Genomic DNA, 22,539 nt, shown 5'->3' with positions numbered 1-22,539 from the left:
TGCCCTATCAATTCCCTGGCCTTGCGTCCTTTCTTGTGTGTGACAATTGGACTTCCTGAAAAAATGTTAGGCAAGCTGCAAGTAGCTATGAATGATGCAGCTAGGCTGATCTTCAAGCTCCCAAGACGAGCACATGCCACACCTCTGTTGCAGCAGCTGCACTAGCTCCCTGTCAAACAATGAGCCAGGTTCAAGGGTCTCTGCATCGTCCACAAAACCCTTCATGGACATTCTCCAGTAAACATTAAGGAGCACCTTGGGGAGGTATGTTCCAGAACGTACCCTCCGGTTGTCCGATGCAGGTCGGCTGGCCTGTCCACTGTTCAAGCCAACAACTAAAGGTGGCCGAGCGTTCTCTGTCTTGTGCCCGCAGTTGTGGAACAAGCTACCAATGAGCCTACACAAGGAAACCGCCTTTCTCTCAGTTAGGAAAAAACTGAAGACCCTCTTATTCACAGAGGCCTGGGAACAACATACGCTTTGACTGGGGTACTAACAGTCAAGCCACTGGGGGAGTCTATAGCTACTCTCTCTTAGCGTTAAGAGACCTGCCGGTGATTATGCACTTTATAAATCCCAATTAACAATAACAATAACCTGCGCCAGGCAGATTCTTGCATGATACACCTGAAAAGTGTTTGCCTTGAGGGGGTAGGGGTGCTCCCTGGAAGTCCTGGGTTTTCAGGCACATATGCAGCCTCAGGGTATAGACTCTGGGTTGAGTGACCAATATCAGGATACCACTGTTGAACTGGTGGGAAGTATGATGGAGAAGACTTGCAAGACACCAGGCGCTGTGGCCCCCTACTGTGAGAAACCACAGAGGTCAGAGAGCCCTGGGTAGTCTGGGGCCTGGCTCTTGACACCCACAACTGTCAGTGGCCTCTGTTGGTTGTTGTTCTTGTGGACAGTTTCCTTGGGTTTGGGACAGAAGTCAAACCCAAAGGGTTGGAATGGGCCACATCCGTCTGTTGGATATGGTGGTATTGTCTGCCTACTGGGATGCATCTGTGATCAAATTAAAGTTAGGTGCTGCACAGATGGGGCCCACAGATGAGGAGAAGGGTTCCCCATGGGTCAGTTCAGTGGCTCAGGAGAGTTTAGCCAGGGGGGTCCAATGAGTTCAGTGAGACATAGAACTGTTAATCTTGTCTGTGGCTTCATTGTGGAAAGTGTAGGCCTAGAATGCATCTAATTGCATGCACTACCAGTTACATGCATTTAATCAATCACTAGTGACAGTTTAAAAACTAGTGGCCCCTTGTATGTTACTCTGTTAATGGAAAGCTATGCTCTAGGCTCTGTAAACATTTTGACAAGTCACATTCATCCCACTCACCCCATCACCAATTATTGTGCTCATCTATGCATGCAAGTACTCAATCACCTATTCATTCTTGCAGTCACATATCTATCCATTGAGTCAACAACTGAATCATTCTCACAATCACCACTCAGTCATCCACACAACCACACATATAAACTTGCCACATAATGAAGGAGGCGTCTGAAGTTTAAGAAAAACTCATGCCTGTTAGCTTTGCCGGTGATTGTTTAGGTTTCGTTTCAATAAAGCACTAAAAACAATGATCCCTATGGGCTCTCTTTTTATACATACATCACACACATCTACAGACCCCCCGGACCCCGGGCTCAGTTCAGCGACTCCATCGCCAACCTTGCCAGCACCCACGCACTCGCCTCCACGGACTACATCCTCCTCAGGGACCTGAACTTCCACCTCGAGAACAACACCAACTCTGCCACCCTGATCGACAACCTCACCACCCTCGGCCGCAAACAACTCGTCACTGCGCCCACCCACGCCGCCGGCCACACGCTGTACCCAGTCTTCTCCACAGGCACCCACGTCGCCTTCGACCACACCAGCGAACTCCACTGGACCGACCACCGCTGCATTCATTTCACCTTCAAGAAACCAACCACGCACCACCGCACCCAACAGCTGCCTTGCTGCTGCTGGAGCAAAGTCACCGAAGACCGGCTGATCACCACCCCCGCCCAGAACCCACCCACCAACCCAGACGCCGCAGCCCGCAACCTCAGACAGTGGATCGACGACTGCGCCAACACCCTCGCCCTGCTCAAGAAACCCTCCAACAACCACGCCAGCAAGAGAGCCTCCTGGTTCACCGGCGAGCTCCAGATCTCCAAACATGCATGCCGGAAACTAGAGAAAACATGGCTCCACGAACATACACCGGACAGCCACGCAGCCCACAAGGACACCACCCGCAGACATCACCACCTCATCAGATCAGCCAATAGATCCTCCTTCAAAGACTGCTTGGACAACAACGCACACGACAGCAAAGAGCTCTTCAGCATCGTAAAAGAACTCTCCAACCCCAGCGCCAACGCCAATGACATCCCGCCATCACAAGAACTGTGCGACTCACTAGCCATCTTCTTCCACCGCAAGATCGCTGACATCCACAACAGCTTCAACACCACAACCGCCCCGACTACGCCAGGCTCCTCCTCCCTTGTGAATACCATCAGCGCCATCCGCCTGACCTCCTGGGCCAACATCAACTACGACGAGACACGCAAGATCATGAACTCCATCCACTCAGGATCTCCCTCAGACCCATGCCCACACCACGTATTCGACAAAGCAGATGCAGCCATTGCACCCCAACTACAGAAGGTCATCAACATCTTGCAGCCACCTTTTGGAATTCTCTCCCCCTGCCAATAAGACAGAGCCCTGATCTTCTTACTTTTAGACGCTCTTTGAAGACTTGGCTTTTTAAACAGGCTTACTGTTAGAGTTATTGGTTTTTTAAACAGGCTTACTGTTAGAGTAATTACTAGTGTTATGTTTCTCTCCGATAGCGCCATGAAGCCTACGGGCGTACGTGCGCTTAATAAGTACATTTTAACATAACATAACATCTCCTTCGAAACAGTAACAATCCCGGTAAGCTGGAAGCACGCCAAAATCAAAGCCCTCCTCAAGAAGCCAAAGGCGAACCCCAAGGACCTCAAGAACTTCCGGCCCATCTCCCTTCTCCAGTTCCCAGCAAAGGTCATCGAGAAAATCGTCAACAGGCAATTGACCCGCCACCTGGAAGACAACAACATCCTGGACCCGTCCCAGACCGGATTCAGACGAAACAACAGCACCGAGACAGCCCTCATCGCCGCCTCAGGCGCCAACTAGACAACGGCGAAACATCGGCCATCATCCTCCTGGACCTGCCGGCCGCCTTCGACACGGTCTGCCATTGCACTCTAAAAACACGCCTCCAAGAAGCCGGAATCCAAGAGAAGGCCCTTTAATGGACCATGTCCTTCCTCTCCAGCAGAACCCAGAGCGTCCGACTCCAACCCTTCCGATCCGAAGCCACCAAACATCATCTGCGGTGTCCCCCAGGGCTCATCCCTAAGCCCGACGCTGTTCAATATCTACATTGCCCCCCTCGCACATGTGGCCCGCCAGCACGACCTCAACATCATCTCCTACGCCGACGACACCCAGCTCATCCTCTCCCTCACCAAGGACCCACACACCGCCAAAACCAACCTCCACGAGGGAATGAAAGCCGTCGCCGACTGGATGAGAAGCAACCGTCTGAAGCTGGACTCGGACAAGACGAAGGTACTCATCTTCGGAACCCACCCTCTCAGCCTGGGACGATTTCTAGCAACCATTGTGGTTGCTAGAAGTAAGGAGCAAGCCAGGAGATGCTAGAGTCCCGGTGAATACTGGACTACCCGATCTTTGTTAACCATCGCTGACGGTGTGATAACCATAGCTCCTGTGGTTTTGAGCAAGCTTAATTTATAAAACAGTGCTACTAAGGAGGAGAAGGTCCCCATAAATCTTTGCTTCAAGGTTCGAGAAACCAATAATAGGATTCCCATCAAAACAGAACTATTGAAAATGAGGGTGATCGGTTCTGACCCCTTTGGTGAGTGCCCGACTGCCAGTGTACTCCTCAGAGACATCTGGCTTATCTACATGAAGAGATTGTTTCCTACCTCTTCTCACCAAAGAAAGGATTAATCTTGGGGAGATTTGTATAAACTATCTATTAGCCTGAAGAAGGTGGGACATTATCAGATACCACCGAAGCGCGTCACTTCTGTGTCTAAGAATAATTTGAAAAACAACTCCTGGCCTGAATAAAGGTGGCCCAGCTAGAAAATTTGTAACAATATCTTGTTTAGAAATAATACCGATGTGTATATTGTATGTGATACAAGAGTATTTATATGGTATTGTTTTCTAATTGTTGTCTCATGTGGGGTATGGTGTTGTTTTGAGATTTGAATATTACATTGTCAAGTTCTCCCTCATTTGTGAAATTGGTCATTATTTTTTTTAATGTAAATAAAATAAAAAAAGTTTTTTATGTTTTGTTATAAGATCGCTTATGAGACAAGCTTTTAACAGAAACAACAATGTTTTTTTTAAATAAAAACAATAGAGTGAATAATAAAAGATTTATGATTTTTCTAGATTATGTTCTTGGGTTCTAATTGGTGCTATTAGAGTGAGTTCGGATTGGAAGGAGTATGTGTGTGATGTATGTATAAAAACAGAGCCCAAAGTCAAAATTGTCTTTAGTGCTTACTATTGGTGTCCTCTCTCTTTGGCGTATTTGGACCCCTCTCTTTTACTTTGTGGTTGGTTTTGATAAAGGCCACAAACAAGCATGCATGTGCAAAAATATTTGTTATTAATATGGGCTAGGGTTCAAAAAGTGGGATTCAAGGATTTTTGGATGATTTGTGTGCTAGTTCCCTGCATCAGAACTAGAGTTTTTCTTCTACATTCTATTGTTTCAACAAAATGAGCTGTTGGTAGAAAGCAAGTTATATCGTGACTGCAACTATTCAAAGGCAAACATTTGCTATCTGATGCGATCTACATGCATAATCCTTTTCTTCTCTGACCAGTCACTGAGGAGCAGAAGCTTACGGTTCCATTATAAAGACTTATTGCGTGAAAGATATTAGTTATACCTTAAAGTATTTGGGCATTTCAAAAACGTTTATCATCCGGAAACAAAGTGTGTGAACCATAGACATCTGGTTTGAAATTAACTCTTTGAAATCATATCTAAGAGACTAGCTGATAACTGCATTCACAACCATGCACTGCAGAATCTCTTTAAGGTCATGCATATTTTTCAGTCGCGTCCACGGTGGGTCCCCGGGGGAAGGGGGGGAAGATGTGTCCCTAAAAGCTTGTAGGGGTGAAGTATCGTTCGTGCCTCTAAAGTTACGGCACAAGGTTGGTTAACTTTTGAGGTTATTGCCATATTCATTGAGGTACAAGTTACCAGTTGAGTTAAGAAAAAGGACCTACAAATAAATCATTCAAAGTAAGTTGAAAACATGTCTTTTTTTTTAGCATTTTAGTTACTGAGGTGGTTTAGTCATACACCACTCAGATGAAACGTCACTTGTGTTTTGCACTGTATAAACGTTGTATTCCTTCACTCATTCATTTGACCGAAATCAATATAATCACAAAAAGTGCAATGAATAAAATACCGCAAGGCAAATCCTGAGGAACGTTTTAATATGTCACACATGGCAATGAGGGACATCAACATGTTCCCCCATTGTAGATCACCACGTGCCATTATTGTATATGACTAAATGATCCCACTATGGACACAGGCCAGTGCTCTTTAACTGTAGTTCACCCAGTGATCAAATTATGCATCTCATGCACAGCGCCCTGTTCTCCCCTTCTGGGCATCACCCTGTGTCCTTCTGATGCACAGCACCTAGTGCTCCTTCTTACAAATTATCCTATACGCCACTTAAGCGCATCACTCTATCCTCCTGCAGGGGGGTGTTCAATTCGTGATTTGTGCCCATCAGTGTCTGTATGTCGATTGGACTTTGTGAAATAGTTGTGTTTATATTTTTCCTCTGTGTATTTATCTGATTGGTGTGTGAATCTTTGTGCATTCACTTTACATTGTCAGTGCTTGCTTGCCCAAGCTGCGCAGGACTTTGCAACGTATTCATAAAACTAAGGTGATTTAATCAAAGTGCCATTTTAAAATGGCGTGTCGCAATTGACATATGATTTTCTGTTACACAATAATTTCATAGCATTTTCGTGACAAAATTATACAGATTTGTAATTCACGGTTTTTACATATGGAAGTTGTTCATCCAAATGTGTACATTGCAGCAGTATGGGAGAATTTCTAAATTCACAAGTTTAAAATGAAACAATTTTTAGGGTTGTACAATTTATATGACATGAAGCAAGGTACATCGGCAGCGAGCGTTTTATAATTTACACGTTTTAAAAAAGAAAAACATTTTTATTAACATTTTCATATACACGGGGTGCCGCAGCGCTAGGTGTTAGCTCGTTGTTTCATCAAAGGAACTCTTCTTTTGACCCTGGAAGTGTGCTTTTGCTGAGTGGAGAGCCCTGTGATTATCGGACACAAGTGGGGGCCTGGCGCAAGACTGAGACGCGCAAGAGCCCACCGGACTCAACTTACCAGGATCCTCTTTGCCCTTCACACCTGCAGCGGGGCCTGAGCAACGCCCCCCTGCCGGCGCTTTAAATCACCTCGCCGCACCCGCTTCGCGGGTGCCGCAGCGCTAGGTGTTAACTCGTTATTTCATCAAGGAACTCTTCTTTTGACCCTGGAAGTGTGCTTTTGCTGAGTGGAAAGCCCTGTGAGCCCTGTGATTATCGGACACAAGTGGGGGCCTGGCGCGAGACTGAGACGCGCAAGAGCCCACCGGACTCAACTTACCAGGATCCTCTTCGCCTTTCACACCAGCAGCGGAGCTTGAGCAACGCCCCCTCTGCAAATGCTATTTACTTGGACCACCTCTCCCTGCTGCGCGGGAGCACGCGGGAGCGTCCCGGGAGAAGCCTGGGACAAGGGCGGGACCGTTTTTGGCCGTTAGTGACCGTGTGAGGCCGGGTTGGGCCATCCCTCTTGGGGATACACGTTATTGTATTGATTACTTGTTGTCTGTTAGTTATGTTCTAGGGCCTATGCTTATGCAACACCTGCAGCCCATATTTCACTTTGTCAGACCAAAAGGCTGTACCCAGCTCAACATTACGGATTCAAAAGAATGGGGAAGCCCAATCCTGTGATTTCTGGTCCTCCTACAACCCCCAAGACAAAAGAACCTGTTAAACCTCAACTACCTAGCCTAACCGCCATAGACCGTATGCATAAAAAAACTATAGTGGTGGTGGCTAACGCTATTGAAAGTACTGAGCGACGCCTCTCGCTTCCTGTTGGTTCTGTTCCACCCTTATTGCCTGTAAATGCATCAATGTTTTCAACTTATTCCCAGGATTCGATGCTGGCGCCATCCTTTGTAGCTCTTCCAGGTGGTGGCAATCCCGTGTCGGTACAGAACCCAACCTTCATGGAGGAAAACTCAATCCCAGATGGTATTCCTTCCCTTGCTAGATTATCATTGACCCCTCCCCTCTTTCACTATCATGCTCCTGTGGACTCTCTATCTCAGGGTGGGGCCCTCATTGCTAATGAGAACTGCAACACTCCTGCTAACGTTAACTCAACCCTCGACACGCAGTCCAGTTTAAGCAGTGATAGCCCTATTGTAAGAACTAGAGGCCAGCTGGCGAGGCAAGTCTAAACGTGCTGCTATTGAATGCCCAACGGTAATAAGCAGCAAAGTGATAGTGGAGGGTATCAGGAATAAGGAAGCTTCTGCAAGAAATCATGCAAGAAACTGGGTCACGAGGGGTAAAAATATTGTTACTAACGCAGATGGGGATGCTGTGGTTACTATCGAGGCTCAAGGTTTGTCTCATGACGTATGCCTACAGGACAAATCTGAGTCTCTTAGTGGCAAACTACGAGATAGTCAGGTGCCCAAAGACCCTGCCAGTGGTGACACCATTCCATCGTGCCCCCCCAGTCTTGAGGAGGATATCCCCTTGATTACTTCCTTTGAGCATATCCTGAAGTCTTTCATTCTGCCGCTAACTGAGCGGCTGAAAGAGATTACAACAAGACTTGATCGTTTTGAACAGGGAACTTTGGATAATTTCTTCTCGATAAAGACCCTAATCAAGTTACTTACTAATAATATTCAAGAAGTAGCTGCTCATACACAATCTCCACCGATAGCTCCTCCTGAAGTGGTGAAACCCCCAACTACCAAGCCGGATGGCGCAACAGCGACTCATGGAGAAATAATTCAGTGAAAAGGAAGATCCCCAAGAGCAGAGCTTTAGAGACAGCGCCAAAACCGATTAAGATCAGTAAACCTATCCTTCAACAACCACCTAAAGGGGATAAGGGGTCTAGCCTCCCTGCACCTACTCAGTCACAAAAGGCAATGCAGAGCTGTAGAATTACAGAGAGCAATAACAAGGATCTACCAATAAATACCAACCCAGCCCAAACTAGAGAAACCAATCCTCCTTGTATCAACTTGCCTCCAGCCTGTATGCCCTATGTGGCTGTATTGGTAGGTGTCCCTTGCTTAAAGCAGGGGAAAATGGAATCATATTCTGAACTTAAGTATAAAGTTACATTCTGGCTAAATAACAACAGGCCACTCCCGCGGGGCATAGATGGTAGGATCACTCTTGTTAGACGAGTTGGCTGGGTGGGGAAAAGAGCTAAGAACATCCAAGGGGATTGTATCCTAGTCAACTTTAACGACAGAAGAGTTGCAAAGCTTATTTGTACCATGTCCAATATGTATGATGAGGGGGGAATAGGTACCTGGGACCTGGGGTATTTCTACCCACGGCAATTAAACTGGCACCAGAGATCTAGATTTGCCAATCAGCTCTGGGGAGGCTATGCAGAAAATTATGATCCCTGCCAAAACCCCGATCTTTATGAAGAAGATTTCCACTATGGCAGTGACATCTGGTATTGACGCAGAGGCTGCCCTACAACAATTCCCCCCACACTTCCTGCTGATCTTGGAGGGGCCAACAGGAGTAGGTCTCTTATTATTTCTTCCTTGACTACTTCCCTTCTGACTCTTCTTTCTCCTCTCTCAGCCCAAGCTGAGGCATTCTTGCCCAGGGGTGTAAGAGCCGATGTAGCCTCTCCAAATGAAGACATTTGTAAATATATATCTCCTGTGGGACAATGTGCTGCCATTTCCCCCCTCGGCCTTGGTTCGCCGATTTGTAATATTGTATCTCTGGATTCCCCTGCCCTCCCAGTAGTTATCCCTGATCTAAAGAGCATCGTCTCCTTGCCACATGCTGTTCTACCACCAGACAAGGCAATTCAATCTGAAGGAGATCTAGTATTACCACCTGGTGCTCATTATAACTCTATGGAAGGAAGGGTGGAGATTGATGGGTCCTCTCAGGATTTTGAGCTGGAACATAGCAGGAATTGCTAGGAAGATGGCTCTTCCTGACTGGCATACCCAGATGGAGTCATATGCAATATGCATCTTCCAGGAAACATGGAGCCTTGAATCCATCCACAAGGTTGGGTATTCAACATTCTTTTTACCTGCAGTCATGTCTCCTTCAGGGAGGGGTCGCACGTCGGGTGAGCATCTCTTTGGGGTGTATCATTACTCAGAAATATAGCACCTCACCTGATATCCTTACGATATCCCTGTGTAGTCCAGGATGTGGGAGGCCCCTCAATCTAATTAATGTATATGCCAGGGGTACTAAAGGTAGCTCCTTATCCCCTACAGTGGCAGTGTTGGAAAAAGCTCTGGGTGACATTTGCGACGGCACCCCAGTACTGGTAGCGGGCGATTTCAACTGCACGTTTGAGCACCTTGCGGGTGAGGACATTCTAGATACCTCAGATGATGATTGTAGGAGGGGTTTACCTATATTAGCGATCCCACCTATTAAAAGATGGTCCCAAAGGCGATTCAGATGAACGCTATTGCTCTGGAGTATGGATTACGTGCCCTAAATGGTAGAACCGTCTCAGATTCTATGGGGGCACATACATACAACAGGGTGAACCATACGTCCAGAATTGATGACATACTTTTTGATTTATTTTTTTGGCGATTTGTCGTAGATATGGTTGTAATACCTACTGTAGACAGCGACCATAACCTGCTGTCTTTACATTAAATCATCCCTGGAAAGAATGTAGGACTTTAGCTACACCCTGCAATCCTGGGCCCGCATCTTTGACCATTCCATCTAATTGTGGAAGGCGCCTTAATTGGCGCAAACTTGCCTTAGACGATGGGAAAATCCAGGCCATTGGCCAACTTGTGGATGTCTCCCTAAGCAAGATGGATACCCACCTCTTAGAACACTCTGACCCTTCTACAGTTACAGCACTGTTCCAGGAGACCATAAGCTCAGTAGGTAACTTACTTATGCCAGAAATCCACGGGGATAGGGCTAAAGGACGCCCAAGGCCAAAAGCGAAGCAGGGTTGGTATACGCCCAAGTGTAGGCAGATTAAATCTGCCCTGATTGAGGCTGCGAGGACCAAGTCACAACCCTTGATCCAGCAAGCCAGGAAAAATTATAATTGGGTGGTCACTAATGCCAAAAAAGAATGGGAGGATGCTTATTGGCATACACTTAGAGAGGCTTCGGAAGGGCGGGATGCTGGTCGCTTTTGGAGCATCATTAGGGCGAGGAATAGGCCCGACAGTGACCTCATCACTTGTAATATAACTGGCCAGACTTGGTTTGACCATTTTTCTGGCCTTTATTCATGTCAACCAGGAACCTCTTCCTCTTCTGCCCCTCCCAGCCCTTTGGTAAAACCTAGAGATAATATCTTATTCCCCTTTACAACTAAGAAAGTGGAACATGCGATTAGTTGTATTGTGCCCCAGAAAGCAGCTGGCCCGGATGGTATTCCTGGGGACCTTCTTAGATCTAACATTATGCAATGGGGGAAGCTCATTCATATACTCCTTAGTGCAATTAATAAAGGCGCGGCTATCCCAGATTCCTGGAAGGTGGCGGAGGTCGTCCCCATTTTTAAAAAGGGCCAGAGGGAGGACCCAGCTAATTACCGCCCTATTAGCTTACTAGATGCAACCCAGAAGACAGTAGGGAAGGTACTACTTGAGAGAATCCACCAATGGGCTAGCGATAATGAGATCCTCTCAGATTATCAAGCGGGCTTCAGGGCAGGTACCGCTACTATTGAACAGGCCTTTAGGCTTTTGTTGCTCTATTGGAAAGTGGTTGTTAAAGGCAAAGGCAGTCTTTACCTCGCATTCATCGACTTAAAGACTGCCTTTGACCTTGTACCTAGAGGGCAGTTATCGAGAGTGTTGGCAGATATGGGGATGCCATCTAACATCTTGTCCATTCTAGTGAGACTACAAGAAGGCACCTTTGCACAAGTGAGGTGGGGTCGAGAGGGGCAGAAAACAAACAAGATACCGGTGAGCAGAGGGGTCCGCCAGGGATGTGTTCTTGCTCCCACCCTTTTTTCACTATATGTGAATGGGGTTGTTGAGCACTTACTTAAAATACCATCAGATGCTCCATCCCTGGCGGGGGAGTGAATCCCGACCCTCTTATTGGGATGTATGACGTGACAACGCATACTGTTACCACGCATACCTTTACAACGCGGTATTTACAACGAATACCGTTACAAAGCATAGCGCTTAGAGGTGCTGGATAGTGGTAAGTATAATTTTATATTCCAACTCCAGTCCCCGTGGACACTAGGGAAGGTGTTGGAATAAAATTATACGTATTCCCTATCCTAGAGCGCCCCCCAGCGCAATGCGTTGTAATGGTATGCGTGGTAATGCCTGCGTTCTAATGGTAGTGCGTTGTAAAACTTCCGTTGTAAACGTTGCATACCCTATTATTGGCCGATGATACGCTCCTAATATCAAAGACCCCGGTAGGCCTACAAAGCCTCTTAGATAACTTTCAGGCCTTTTGTGACCAACGTGGCCTAGTTATAAATACAGACAAAACCAAGTTTTTAGTATTAAACCCTCCGAAAAAACTTGGTCGGCTCCCCGTTCTTAATAATGGATCCTTGGAGAGGGTCACTGTATTTGATTATTTAGGTATCCGTATTTCAAATACTATGCAGTGGACCCCCCATCTCCATAAAATGCTGCTTAGTCACAAGAGGGTTGTTGGGGCTCTCTACAAGGAACAGCGTTCTGCCATGACTCGGCCTATTGCACCCGTCATTGACATCTATAAGGCTAAGGGTGTTAGTTCTGCCCTTTATGGCACAGAGCTTTGGGGCACATCCAATACAGATCTGTTGACAAGGTCTGAGAACAAATTTTTGCGGGGTATCATGTCACTTCCACAGAGTACTCCAATGATACCTCTTTTGCTTGACCTTGGTTGTAAACCTATTAACGATCTGGCAAAACTCTGACCCCTGTTATTATGGGCTAGATTGTGGCGAGCGCCTGAACTCGCTAAGTACGCTAAGGGGCTAGCGGAGGTGATGTCAATGGTGGGTTGGCAAAAAATTAAATGGCTTAAAGATGTCAAACATCTCCTCGGTAAGCTAGGTGTTGGCGAAGCCTGGGATAGCCGGTCCTCTCCACCAAAGTCCACCCTAAAGACTCTGTATTGGAACTGGGTCACCAACAGAGTTAGTACAGACCCATTTCTTGGCAGGTTAGCGAAAGAGTTCCTTGAACATAAGGAGCTTCCATTCCGGGAACTCTATTTAGACCTGGTCTGGAAACCTTATGATAGGGCTCTATACTTTCAGTTCAGGGTTGGGTCTCTCCCAGTTCGCGCCCTAACTGCCCATTGAAAGCCACCCTCCCTGACTGTTTCTTTTGCCCATTTTGCCAAACAAGTGAAGAGTCTGTTCCCCATATTCTGTTTGTCTGCCCGGCCTATGTTCGACCAAAGCAAGTATGGCTTAAACCCATATGTCGGAATATGGGAACTAGGCACTCTAGCGCGGCACTCCGTATTTTAATATCGGAAACCCGGCCACTCTATGCCTGTGGTGTCTCGAAATTCTTATCCTGGACATGGTCCATTAGAGCCAAAAGGCTTGCATCTAATGTTTAATTGTTTTTTTAATCAAGGATATCCTTAAAATGTTAACCTTTTTACTCCTTTTTATTCTTCCATGGTAATCATGTATTTTAAGATAGAACTTTGTAAAGATGCTGTAAACAATCTTAAATTTAACAGTCAATTGTATATTTGTACTAAATGTTTTCTGCTTGTTTAATTGTGATGCTTTTGTGATTTGACTTATCAAAATAAAGCCTTTTGACTGACATATACATATTCCGCTCATATTTTCTGCATCACGTTTGTTACATACATATTATACATGTCTACATCAGTTATTTACGTGTGCAATATTTTAGTTAGGGCATCTTGTGCCTACTGCAAGGATCGCGTCTGCATGCACTACTGTTCATGTTGTTTTGTTGTGACTTACAGTGCGTGTCCTTCCTGCATGGTTCGGACTGAAAAGTACCAATACGTTTTCATAATTGTACTGTAGATCTAACTCTTGGTTAACAATAAGATCAGTTAGCAGTATTGAGTAACAGTTAATCAGTGGATAATATAAACGAAACATGGAAAAGGAATGGATAGTTTGAGAGATATAGGCTCATATCTATGAGCTAATTTTGCGTTTCTCAACGGTCCAAATCACTATTTTGGGTCGTTAAGAAATGCAAAATTGCTTTTTGGTATGTATGAAAGGCATATGTGGCGTTGCAAAATGCGATTTCTACCCGGTACAATCTCATTTTGCGATCTGCAAAATAGGAAATCCCAAGTAGTGTTTTCCTAGTTGTGATTCAGTACCTCATATGCATTGCATTGTGACTATCGCAAAATAGCAGTTTAGAAAATGCTATTACCATCGAATCTGATCTGATTATAACCAGGTGCAAACATTAAAAAGGCACCCAAAATGCATCAGGATCATTCACAATAGCCAGGGGCATAGCTTCTTGAATAATAATGGGGGTGGGGGTGAGCCAGATATTTCCCAGCACGCATCATTGTGCATCCAACTAAAAAAGACAGGTGGTGGACAGAGGCATTGATTTAGCCCTTATTTATTGATCCTCTAAGGGCCAGATGTAGGTAATGAAGATTTACAGATTCTAAAATACCGAATTTTACCGATTCGGTATGTTAGAATCGGTAAATGAGATGTAGGTATTTATTCGGTAAGTATTACCGAATTGGTAAGATTCGGTAATTACCGAAATTCCCATTTATTTCTATGGGCCTGGAGGCCCATAGGAATGAATGTGAATTACCGAATCGGTAAATACTGATTCGGTAAAAAGGGGAACACATTGAAGGGTGGCAGGGTGTCACTTTGACACCCTGTTGCACCCCATAATCGTGCTTGTGTGCACATGTGGCAAACATACATGCCCTAAGGGCATGTATGTCTGCCACATGGCACAGTTGAAAATGCACAGATTTGCATTTTCAAAGGCATTCGGTATTTACCACCAACTTATAGTTGGTGGTAAATAACGAATCCTTAAAGCACATAAGCACTCTTAAATGTGCTTCCTACATGCCATTTACCGATTCGGTATTTACCGAATCATCACCTAAATACCAAATGGCTCAATACCGCTCGGTAAGCCTGAAAGTTACAGAATTTCGGGTTTACCGACCGGTAATGAGCCGCCTACATCGAGCCCTAAGTTGTGTATTACAGACCCGTGGTACAACACTGAACCTAAGAGTACAGTTTCACTCCGGACAACTGCAGAGAGTGTTTATAGAGGATTCTATTGTGTTGATACAGGGTTTAATCATACTTTTTGTGGATGTCTGGTTTGGGCTAAAGCATTGCACTTTGTAGACCTCCTCGCACCAAATCTGATTTGGATGAACACTGGTCCCTTAATTTAAGCTGCTGCATCTGGTGACTGCTGAGAAGCTCATAGAATGATGTGTAGAAATAGTTCATATCGACAAGGGGCTGCTGATGGACTATAAAGTTGTATGTCACTAAATAGAGAGCCACTACATCATGGGGTGGTATGTATTGCCAGCTCTACATTGTGGGCATTATATCTCGTGGTTAACTCCCTGAGCTCAACTCCTTATTTATTTAATTAAGTAACCCCTAGCCCTCTTTTCAAATTAATTAACCTTTAAGGTTAATTTATTTATAATACTTTAGTTTACCAATGTAATGTCCCATGATTTAGTGGGGATGTTGCACAAAGTGGGCTCAATATTTTGGAGCTTTCTCAGCATGACTCCTGCTCAGATTATCCAGAACGTCTTAGGTGTATTGTGAACTCTACCCCAGTGTGGAGCATATCACTGAGTTGGAGACTGGCTAAAAAAGAATCAATAGTAAAGATTCATACCCATGATAATCTTAGGGAATTCTCTCACAACCTTGGTCCAAACTGTGATGATGCTTTCCTTCTTTACCGGAAACAGGGTCACGTTTGTTACTTGTGTGGGCAATCAATCAATCAATCAAACACTTTATTCGGTTTCTACATCAAACCATAAAAATATTCTAAAAACCATTCATAATAGAAAAAGGGGACTGGTACAGTGTGTTTATACAAGCATCTCAAAAAAACAAGTCTTACCTAGAAATCTCATACAATGCATAAAATATATTATAAAGTGCATAGACTATAAATCAATAGAAGTAAAAAGCAGAAAGGAGAATAAGCCAGTCCTTAACTAGACTATATAAGTCATTGGGGTATCTAATATAAGACAATCCCTTAATTTAAAAGCCACATTCAATTCATCGCGACAGGCTCTAAGCTTCATTGCAGTTTTCAAAAAGTTAAGAATAAATTAAATAGAATCACCATCCAGAAGTTGTAAATAAATAAGAGCTGGTCGCACCTGCTTGAACTAAGGCTCTTTAAAATAGGAATAAGAAACGTTTTCCAGGGCATCGCATAATGCTTACAAAATATTTAAAAATTAAGCATGTCCTGTGGAGACTCACCGTTGCAGCCACAGGGCTCTAAAATCTGGCCTCTGCTACACCTCGTGGGTGTGCCAACAGGAGGAGGAAAACATCAAACAGAACCTGGACAAGAAAAAGCGTTCATAGGTGCTAAAGGGTCCCAAGAGATGTTGCTCTTATCAATTGTGTTGTTTTCAGAATTAAAAATTCATGAACAATGTTTTTGCTCAGCTCAAGCTCTTCCCTTTTAGTCTCCTCTGGCTACAAAAAGACTCCCTAGCTCACCCCAAATCCTTCTTGGTCACTGATTCTGGATTTGTGAATAACTCAACTCTTCCCAGTCTTTCTAAGCTACTGTTTATATAGCTAAGCCAAGGAATGTGATAAGCATAATCAAGAGCCATACTGTGGCATCTGCATCTGTATAGCCATTGTTGTTAAGATGCCATGGTTACTAAGGAACACATGCCACAAGCTCCCTCCTCGTAGCTAAGCTACGGGAAATTTAGAATGGTGACTCTTGAATTGTGCCAGGGCTTTTGGCAGACCTTGTTGCTGTGCCTGGATGGGGTTTTCCTATCTGATAATAAACTTAAATCTCACCTTTAAGATCTGCCTCAAGTGATCCTTTCACATGACTTCAGGATCGTTCACTGGCATAGTCAGCAGGACAAAGCTGTGAGACACTGCGCAAGGAAAACCCCAACAGCATGCCTTCTGGTAGTGAGTACTTGCTTTGATGCTGCTGCGCCTTTCCCAGAGCTCTCGTTTCAGTGTTGTACCCTAGGACCCATGTTTTGACCTCTCCTTTGTTTTGCTGTTGCAGGAGTAGGCTCACAGTCTCTTGTAGCCGATGGGTCTGGAGTTGCCTAGACGTTTGGTTGGCGAGGAGTCGCGCTTCATTTGTAGAGTCCTGGCGGGGGACGTGCCTCTCCGTTTTGTCAGCGTGTGGACTCGCTCCTCATTTCTGGAGTGCCTACGTGGGAGGAGTGTGGTCTGCCTTTGCTGCTTTTGCTGCTCTCTTTGTCTGCAGGTGCTGACGTGAGTACAAGGGGTGCATGGTTTCCAGCTTTGGAGCTAATAGAGGCTGGATTACCTCTCTGTGCCCACTCGTTGTATCGGCTCTCATCAGCCCCTCCTCTCGGTCTTCCGGTCTGCTCCTTGCGCTGACCCACGCATGGGTTGTAGTGTTGAAAGATGCTGAGTCGCGTTACTCAGTTATTGAGCGGGAAGCCTTAGCTGTTTTCTGGTCTATTTGAAAATGTAAGACATTTTTGTGGGGAACCAAATTCATCATTAGGACAGACCACAAGCCCCTTTGTGAAACATTAACAAGGGGGTACATTTATCCTCAAGCAGAATAACCAAGTGGGAATATGAGTTTGATATAACATACATACTGTAAAGAGCGGCAGGAGGCAGAAATAGGTTTAAAGGTAATTTATTGTTAAAGTAGTAATAAGACCCACTGGTGCTAGACTCCAGGCATCTCCTCAGTTCAGCTCCAACCGCTTCACTGAAGTAGAACCTAGATCACTAGGTTACAAGAAAAGAATTCTAAATTACATAGCAAAAGATCTAAGAGGTAAAAGAACTACAAAACTAAACTACAATAGAAATAGAAGATATACCACATGTTCCTTTCTGAACAAAATGAAACAAACAAAACAAAAAAAACAAAATTAATCTAAAACATAATCAGAAAATTTCTTTGGCAATTTGACATTTCTTCTAGATGAAATAGGTACATCCATAACAGAGGAATTCAAAGAAGTATCATTCCCCAGATCAAGATCCACAAGATCAGAGGAAGGCAAACAGGCACTGTCAGGAACAGGATCAAAACATTTCTCAGCATTGTCACTGGGAAGAGCAGATTCAGGAACAGAACAAACATTGTCATTGTGATTAGAATTGTCATTAGAAAGAGCAACATCATAAAACAAGGCACCATCTCCCATTTTGGAAAAAAAACGTTCTTGACCAGGTTTAAGAACTATCACAGAACTCTTACTCCACCAACCCTTGTCCTTGAGCAAGACAGTGGAGTTGGTGACATCCTCAACTTGAAAAGGCTCAGAGAACTTAGACGAACCCTTGGGAGTAAAAGAAGGTTTAACAATTCTTACCCAATCGCCAACGGTAACACTTTTGTTCTTAGAATGATGGGATAAATCATGATAAGCTTTACCAGACAGACGAGCAGAATGAATATTGTCCCTGGCCTTAATGATGGAATCCTCCAAACTGATCTTATTAGATTTAGTATTGCCAATTAAAGGCATGAACAAGCATCTAGGTTCCCTACCTCTCATTAAAAAATAAGGAGAGACACCAGTGCAAGAATTGGGAGTCAAGTGGTAACTCCAAATCTTTTCCTTTAAAAACTCCAAGACATCAAGTTTGCTCTCTAAAGCGGCCTGAACGCCTTCCTTAAAAAATCTGTTAGCTCTCTCCACCTGACCATTGGAGCGAGGACTATAAAGAGGAGCTCTGACAGCAGTAACACCAAATTTATTCTAGAAAACTTGCATCTTATTGGAAACAAATTGGACCCCATTGTCCGACATCAAAGAGACAGGTGCTCCCTCAACCCTAAAAATGTTGTCCAAAAAACACACAACTTCATCAGTGGTAGGGTGTTCTACAAAAGAAAAATAAATCCATTTGGAGAAATCATCAATTAACACAATGAGAAACCTCATCTCTCTACCCAGACACTCAAAAGGTCCAGAAAAATCAATGGAAAGTCTTTGCCAAGGACCTGTAGGACCACTATCTAAAGACAACGGTTCAGAAGCAACCTTCCAGTGCTTATCAGAATTGATGCAAATGGAACAGTTATCAATGAATCTTTCCACTGAAGCATCTAAACCAGGCCACCAGTAATGGCACTTCAACAGCTTCTTGGTAGCAGACACACCAGGATGCCCAGAATGCGCTAACTGAATAATTCTATCCCTAAGACCAGCAGGAGGGATGAACAAATCTTGTCTTAGCAAAAAATCGTTTTGCACAGACAATTCCTCGGAGACCTGAGCAAAACTTCTCAGAGGTAACTCTAAATTCTTAACAGAAGGCCAACCATTAGCGACATAAAATTTAACCTTCTGCAAAACACTATCATTAGAAAAATGATGACTCCATTCCTTCTCCTCAACACCAAAACAACAGAATTCTAAGGCGTCAACAGAAGCTACAACACATTCGTGCAGATCAAGAACTTCATCACTGGAATCATCAACAGGAGGTAACCTGGATAAGCAATCTGCAGTAACGTTTTTTCCACCAGAAATGTGCTGAATGACGAAATTAAACTCCTGTAACCTCGCAATTAATCTAACTAACCTTGAGGAAGCATTACCACTTCTCACGCCGTCCATCATGTAGACAAGCGGCTTGTGATCAGTTACCAAAGTAAAAGGCCTCCCCCACAAGAAGTTCTTGAACTTTTCAACAGCCCACACACAGGCTAGGGCCTCTTTCTCAATTGTGCTGTAGTGAGCTTCTGCACCCCTAATACCGCTGGAGATGAAAGAAATGACACGTTCTTTGCCTTCAACAATCTGAGTGAACACCGCACCCAAACCAACAGTGCTGGCATCAACAGTCACAAAAGAATCACCTTCAGGGTCAAAAGTGTTTAAACCGGGTGCCTTAGTAATGAGATTAACAACCTTCACAAAAGCAGAATCGTGAATATCTGTCCACAAAAATTTAGCACCTTTCTTAAGTAATAGCCTAAGTGGCTCCACAACCAAGGCATACCCCTTCACAAACTTGGCATAATATTCGCTCAGACCAAGAAATGAGCGCAAGGTATCCTTGTCTTTGGGTTTACTACAATTTTCTAAACTGGAAATGATGTCTTTTTTTGGAAAGATGCCTTCAGGGGTTATTTTGTGGCCTAAATAATTAATTTCACTGACCAAAAATTTACATTTATCTTTACTCACTGTCATTCCCTTGTTGTTTAAGGTGCTTAAAACCTTTTCCAAGATTACATTATGATCAGAAATGGTCTTAGCAAAAATTAGTATATCATCCTGAAATGACTGTACACCTCTGAGACCATGAAACAGACTCTCAATCAACTTTTGAAAAACGCTGGCAGCTGACGCTAAGCCAAAAGGCATTCTAAGAAATCTATATAGGCCAAAAGGAGTGATAAAGGCTGTCAAATCCTTTGACTCCTCAACTAAAGTCACCTGATGATAGGCGGATTTAAGATCAATAATGGAGAAAAACTTTGCCCCATTTACAGCCGCCAACATTTCCTGTATCCTAGGCAAGGGATAGGTCTCAATAACAATATTTTTATTTAAAGAGCGAAGGTCAACACATAGCCTGATATCATTATTTTTTTTAAGAGCGATCACTATAGCAGAAACCCACTCAGAACTGTCCGTAGGATCTATAATACCCTGAGAACACAGGTTGTCTAAATGTGCTTTAAGTTTGTCTCTCACTCCTAGAGGTACCATGCGAACTTTATGTTGGACAGGCAAAGCATCTTTTTTGAGTTTGATCTTGTGAGAAATTTTTTTTACCTGTCCAACAACATCCACAAAAACTTTTTCATGCTTATGAAGAATAGAAGACAGGGAATCATCCTCTAAAATAATATTACTGACAGGCATGTCTCTTAACTGGATTGGATGATCAGAACCTGGACATAAGTTAATTCCAAGCTTGCCAAGATCAAACCAACCTACAATATTCTTCCCATCAATCGCCACGTATATTTTAGTAAAAATTTGGCGAGTCTCAAATTTTAGAAAATCTTGAAAGAAACCCAACATTTTAATTTTAAAATTACCAAACGCCTTAGGGTTTATGTCAGAAATGTTAAGCTTGACACCACTCCAATTTTCCTTGAAAAATACGTCAGACAAAATGGTTACTGGCGAACCAGAATCGGCCATGGCTTCAAACTCAACTTTTCCAACAGAAACAGTACCCAAAGGAGCTTTGAAGGGGAGAATGACACTGTTAATATAGTTCTCAAAAGTATCATCATAAATAGTGATGATCATATTGTGCATATCATTTTCAACATCAGATACATAACTGACCGTAGTATTTACATTTCTCTTAACAGTTTTACAGAATGAGGAAAAATGACCATTTTTACCACACTTAGTACATTTCCTTTTTAGTGCAGGACAATCAGAGAAATTCGCTAAATGTGATTTAGAACCACATCTAAAACAGCTTAAACCAGACTCCCTGTTTGTCTTGACAAAATTTTTGCTTCGAGTTTGAACTGAGCAAATGGAAGAGACACTAGCACTTTTGACAGACTCAGCTTCAATAATTTTTGAAGATTCTATAGACCTTTCAATGCCTTTGGCTAGATCAATCACCTCCCCTAGAGTAGGGTTGCGGCACACCAAAAGTCTTTCTTGTACCTTCTTTGAAAAACAATTAAAAACAAATTGATCTCTGATAGAGAAATCAACAAGTGCTCCAAACTGACAATTGGCAGCTAATACCCTCAAGGCCGCCACGTAATCTTCTACAGACTCATCAGACAATTGTTTTCTTTTGTGAAAAGCATGTCTCTCGATCAAAACATTCGGTTCATCCTCAAACTGCTTTTCTAATCTGGCAACAGCTTCTAGAAATACATTCCAAACATCTCCTTCAGCTCCCGGTGCTGCAATAGGTTCAAGATTTTTAAAAATTTCAATTGCAGCTGTTCCTAAGTAACTGAAAAGAATAGCTTTTTTCCTTTCTGGTGAGAACTTAGAACCATCAATAGCAATAATATAGTTTTCGAAGGACTCAAACCATTTTTTCCAAGATAACTTAGGTTTTCCAGGAATTTGCAAGAAAATTGAAGGTTGATTGCAAATTTGAGAAGAAGCCATGTCAAATACTCAGAAGGATTCACTGAAGATTACAGAAACTTGCTCTTGTAAAATAAGTGTGCAAATCACTGAGGTTAATAGAAACTTGCACTTAAAACTTGCACTTGTAAAATAAGTGTGCAAATCACTGAAGTAAGGATAAACTTGAACTTGTATAATAAGTGTGCAAATCACTGAATTGGTGACTTGCAGGTAAAGCTTGCACTTGTAGAATAAGTGTGCAAATCACTGAATTGGTGACTTGCAGGTAAAACTTGCACTTGTAGAATAAGTGTGCAAGTCACTCAAGTTAACATAAGGTTGTACTTGTAGAATAAGTGTGAATTGGTGACTTGCAGAGAATAGCGCTTAAAAAAATAAGCTCTTAAGGTAATAATATTAGGTTGCTCGCTGTTAGCGCTGATGAAATAAGGATTCTCGAGTTAGAGAAAATATATAATGAAGTGAGCGAATCACTGAGTTCGCTACTGCTGGTTAACGCATAGAAAAGTAAGAAGCGCCACCTTCGTGAAGATCACGAACAATGCAGCGAAAATGGCCGCCACGTTACGTGAGAACGAAGCGTTCCAGCAGGTTTGTGCGTTTCAGCAGAATAGCGTGCAACGTCAGCGTTCCAAGAGATTGCCTGACAGCGTGCAACGTCACAGAGGAACAGCTCGAGATAGGATCCAGCGCGTGTGTACAGCGCGAGCAAAACCCAACGGTCTTTGAGATCGGTAAGCGCTTTTTATCCCAAATGGAAAATAAATATGAAACAGTACCTTAGAGCATCCGAAAGTTTCAGGAGTAGGAGTAGGAAT

General features: G+C 43.7%; 1 protein-coding gene across 1 annotated transcript in view; it reads right to left on the bottom strand.

Annotated features, from left to right (window-relative positions):
- ACSS1 (acyl-CoA synthetase short chain family member 1) overlaps window positions 1-22,539 on the bottom strand; it is a 1,180,850-nt gene that overhangs the window by 508,927 nt on the left and 649,384 nt on the right. The gene's annotated exons all lie outside the window — the stretch shown is intronic.

The sequence above is a fragment of the Lissotriton vulgaris genome, chromosome 6 (assembly GCF_964263255.1).
Source record: "Lissotriton vulgaris chromosome 6, aLisVul1.2, whole genome shotgun sequence".
NCBI classification, from domain to species: Eukaryota; Metazoa; Chordata; class Amphibia; order Caudata; family Salamandridae; genus Lissotriton; species Lissotriton vulgaris.
The sequence above is the reverse complement of the archived record's forward strand: the minus strand, read 5'-3'. Positions and strand labels throughout refer to the sequence as shown.